Source organism: Etheostoma cragini, chromosome 15 (genome assembly GCF_013103735.1).
Source record: "Etheostoma cragini isolate CJK2018 chromosome 15, CSU_Ecrag_1.0, whole genome shotgun sequence".
Taxonomy (NCBI): domain Eukaryota; kingdom Metazoa; phylum Chordata; class Actinopteri; order Perciformes; family Percidae; genus Etheostoma; species Etheostoma cragini.
Window position 1 is genome coordinate 5,499,775 of NC_048421.1, and position 5,249 is coordinate 5,505,023.

Genomic DNA, 5,249 nt, shown 5'->3' on the forward strand with positions numbered 1-5,249 from the left:
CCCCCCACATTATCCACTAAGACCTTCTGCTTTCCTACCATCTGGACCAGTCACTGCTACCAGTCAGCATAAATGTGTGTAGTATACGTCTCCAGCCTCATGTCTCAGATTCACAGAAAGAAGAATTAGCTGCGATATGTCTCCCCATGCTATCCTAACATAAATCTGAATAGCAGAGAACACAACAGGCTTTTTTTCTTTCATTAAAATCCACACACTTAAACGCTCAGCTGGTTCACAAGACTGACGGCTACCGTGATGTATTTCAGAACAGATGGCATACCTGCAGCCTATAATGAATAAGGAGGATAGCCCTTTGTGATAAAGCAGAGAAAAATGTTTTTTATGATTAACAGATGTCAATTTACAGGTTTTTCTCACAAAGCACTAAGCCTCTACTAACCATGTTTACTATTCCTGGCAGCTGTAGCTGTCATTAAGCCAATATAATCTATTTTTGTGTCTGTTTTGGCCACCTTTCACACCTTAAACTGCAGGTTATGAGCTTGAGGCAGACACGCCTATACACAATATAATGGGTGGAAGAGTCGAAATACAGGGAGAGTCCATTTCTTTATTATTTTTTTAGGTTTTTATATCATTCAATTCCTTATATATTCAAATCCAAATATTCATATATTGGTTGAAAACAATTTACCTATTTTAACTACTTATAATATGTTTTTTTTAACTACATTTTACTGAGATGGATAAATATGAGTAGTACAATAGCATTAAAAAATGCATTGACCAATTACTTTAGAGCACCAGATCTACGGGGCAGATCCACCGTGCAGCGCTCCACTTTATTCAAATGGGTAAGTAGTGTCCGCAAAGCATCCTGGGAAGACAAAAAAAAGCTGGCCAATGCCCATCTTTATGCAAATTAATCTGTTGAATGTGACGCAACTATCCAATAGAAGTAGATGAAAATCTTTCAAATTGACTTTTGTTGATGAAGACAGATTCAGCAACTGCATGGCCTATTTCTCGATTCAAATGTTTCGAGAAACACATTTTTGTAAAATACTAGATCATATTCCAAACATTACTGTCGTTTTGAAATTCTGGAGTAGACAGACCCTTGTGACGCGTTTGTCCAATCTGCTGCCGGTCAAGGGCGTGGAGCATCAATCATGGATGTATTACGTCAAGAGACCACGCTTCAGTCGTGTTGCCAAAGTGGATCTGCACCGTTAAGAGTCCCAAGTTCTCTCCCACTACACCGCTCCTCCGCTACAAACATGACAGGTAATGTTGATCCGTGTGTCCGTACGTGTGACATACATCGTTATCTTGCACAGCGCAGGGGTGTGTAGCAAAATAAGCGCAAAGCAGCATTAACCTTTTCTAGTAAGAATGCAGAGTGACAAGCGCAGGTGAACAGTTTCTTCGCACCACACAGTGATAAAAAGCACTTTTAAAGAGTTTTGCTGAAGGCTTAACGATGACGACGTAAGGCAAAATGTAACTTTTGGCCCTAAGCAGGCATAAATCAATCAAATCAAATCCTCGGTTTGAAGTTCACACATCCATCAATTCTGACCTGCAAACATGAACTTTCTACAGTTACAATAACAACTGACAAACAAAACTGAAATGCAATACATGCAAAAACACTTCCTTTTTTATATTAGTTGGTATGCATGTAGAAATGTGATAGAGTAAGTTAAGCTTCATGTTATCAACCACATAATGGGTCACAATTAAAAAGTCAATATCGAGCTACAAGTTGGACTGTGGATACAGGAAATGCTCGCTCTCGTTTGCTATCATCTTTCATGCTTCAGTTATTCCGTCTTCACTGGACTTTCAGCTTAGTTTCATCATCCGCCAATCTTTTCACAAAGAAGATCATGTGCACACACACACACGCACGCACACACACACACAAAGGCACAAACACACGTGTGGAGGATCATAAATCCAGTAAATATTGGTTATTAGATAAGAGTGTCAAATATAACCCTCTGTTAGGCAACGTACAACATTTGTGTGTGTTGTTGTGTGTATGCGAGGGAGTACATGTGCATGTGTTGAGCGTGAGTTTGTGTACTCCGAGGATCGTGAGGTTAGAGGAGAGGATTGAGAACGAGGTCTAAATGGAGCCGGCTTGACCGCTCTCACTAATGAGACAGTGACACGCGCACACGGGGATACAGCACACACACACACACACAAGAGTGTCTCACTGATAGTCTCTGAAACGACACAGTGAGTCACAATATCATCTGATCTGCCTCTAAACAACCCCACTCACTAAACCATTTCCTGGATTAGAAGACTGTTTGTGTGTGTGTGTGTGTGTGTGTGTGTGTGTGTGTGTGTGTGTGTGTGTGTGTGGCCAAAAGGTCCTTGTTCTGGCAGCTTCTCATGGTTAATCCCCCCCATCTCTTGCTCTTCCTGTGGCACCTCATGCTCATTATCCATTTCTGTCTTACTACTTCCCTCTTTCTCTGTCTCTTAGAGATTAAGCCTTGATGATTTGCATCTTTTTCTTTGTCATTGTTCTTTTTTTTCCGCAACTAGTATGTTTTGGCACACACAGCATACAGTGCATGTGTGTGTGTCTGTGGGATTGAAACATGTGTTCATCAAAGCAGGATTACTGTCCAGTGGTGTTTTCTAATCTAAATACAGCCCTTGCAGGAGAAAGACCTACTGATACGGATCAAACACACATTCTTTCTCTCTCACCACACAAACACACACACACAGAGTCTTGACCTACAGAGGTTGTGAGGTTGGTTGTCCTGGGTCATTGGACCTACGCATCACCCAATGATAATCACCTTCCCATACAGCTAACCAATCAGAACGCTGCTTCAATGAGCAGATGGCTTGGACTGCTGTGGGTATGATTTTATCTTGGGCTTTAATATGTTGCCTTTCTTGACAAATATCCGTGGCAATCATCTACATTGTTGTGTGGTGTTTACAGAAAATGCAGCTGATGCATGGACATGTCAGGACTCTGGATGCTGTCTTCAGGAATGCACTGCCATTCATTTTTAAACACTATTAAAAAAGTGAAGACTTGCTGAACTTAGACAATCTAACACAGTCATCTTGACCCCTTAAGTCAACTGACTTTGCTGACGTACGCTGAGTCCCACCTCCCTGATGCTATGCCTGTGAAGCTTTCCATTCTCACATGCGGTTTACCGTAATGGCAACAGATTTATCAAGTGATATTCTGAGTTTTGAATACATGTGTACTTGTTTTCACATGGTAGTACACAGAAGCAGTGTTCTCATTTCTAACCGCCAGCCATCAATGTTGTCAGCTGAAATAATAACTATTGCAAAAATGTTACTGTAATTGGTTGGTTTGTTAAGTATTTCTAGCTTCATGAATTGGTTTAAATTATTGTGCTTGCTTAATAAAAACTGCGGTTGAAGCAAAAGTCCCAGGCAAAAAAGTCAATTGTCTCACAAGATGAAAATCTTTGTGGAATAAATGAAAATAAAGGACTAGCATTGTATTTTGCACTTCAAAGTAGATCTAGTTAGCCCTATATCAAGCGGGCAACATGAAGGGGGACAACATCCCCTTTGTTGGCAAAATGACCAAAATAACCTGCCTTTACTCTCCATCTCCTCTGATGTCACTAATAGCGGACGGCGGTCCGGACCTATAACCGATATTTATATTCGCAAATTATTAAATTGTGACAGAACTTTTCTAATTTTGCATTTATGGCACTGGTTTAGCAGCCCAGGCAACTCACAGACAAATTGCATGCATTTCAAATCATCTCACTTCATATTATTAGCCAATCAAATCTGTGCATTCTTTGCACACACACACACACACACACACACACACACACACACACACAGTGTTCTAAAAACAGAGCTTTTAATCAAGAATGAACAGACTACGGACAAAACCACGATGTCTCCTCAGTAGGTAATGTTTGGGGGAAGGGCACTTCTGGGGTTCAGCATTTTACTCATGGAGCCTTCAAACCACCAATTCAACGAGTAATTGCCAAAACTACCACCTGAGCCAAATGTAAGCTAGACATGGACCAAGCTTAACAGGTGATAAATCTCCCTGACATCGCTGTTCTTCAACTTTATGTCAATCCACATTCATCCAAAGCTTTCCATTGACTTTGTATGCACTTTCAGCGTTATTTATGTTCTCATCGTTTATGCTGTAAACTAACCAACAGTCTGGTCTCCCTGAAACTTGGAGCATTCCTTTGAGATCTGTAACCAGTGTGTGTGTGTGTGTGTGTGGTGAGAGAGAAAGAACACTTGTCAGTTGGTTTATGGGCTTCTGGGAAGCTGCACAGTGCAGCTGCTGTCATACCACAGATCAAAGGGGATTCCTAGACAGGCTGGATGGAGGGGGTGGGGGGTGGGGGCATGTTGGATGGAGAAGGAGGGGGTTGAACTTGTCAGCTGGTTTGAAAGCAGACTATGGTTTAATAAATGACACTGTGGCCAGCAACTACTGCTGGAATGCTTTGGTTTTGCCAGACAAAGTTGATATTTTTACAATTTCTACGCAAACAATGTAACAGAACTCTTTCTCATAGAAGTCTACATGACATTGAGTTAACAATAATCTTGTTCTACTGGTCTGTATTCCTTTTTGCCAAATTGACCTAATAAACCTGCAATTGACTGCATATTCAATTTTTTTGTGCATGTATATTCCATTGTTATTTTACTCATTTGTATTATATTTGCTACAGAAGCCCAGATTTTCATGATAATCATTAATCATCTAATCTAATCTACAGAATGATGTAGCTTTACGCTGCTGCTGGTTATGTACCCCTTGTAATCCAATTGGTGTGTCAGTTGCTAATTCTGCGAAACAGCAGACGTCAATCCAGATGGCAGTAAAAATCACCCCAGAACCCATGTTGACCCATACACAGTAAATAATGTCAGATGGGACATTTACCAGAATAGAAAGACAGCTACATTTTCTTTAACAGGGACATACAAAACAAGCAAACCACTTCTGGTCATTCTAAAGGACAGCAGAGATTGTGTGTCTTGAGTCTGAGCATCAAAATCTGCTTTATTTACAGTCATGCTAATAGTTATGGGTTAGAATTAAGAAACCTTTAGAGGTGTACCAATACAATCAGCTCAGAATAACTTTGATCCACGCATGATACTTAAAGGTCCCATGACATGGTGCTCTTTGGCTGGTTAATGCAGTCAATGAGCTTTCCTTAGTATCTGCCATTTCTGAGTCTGTAGCTTTTAAGGGGGGGGGGGGG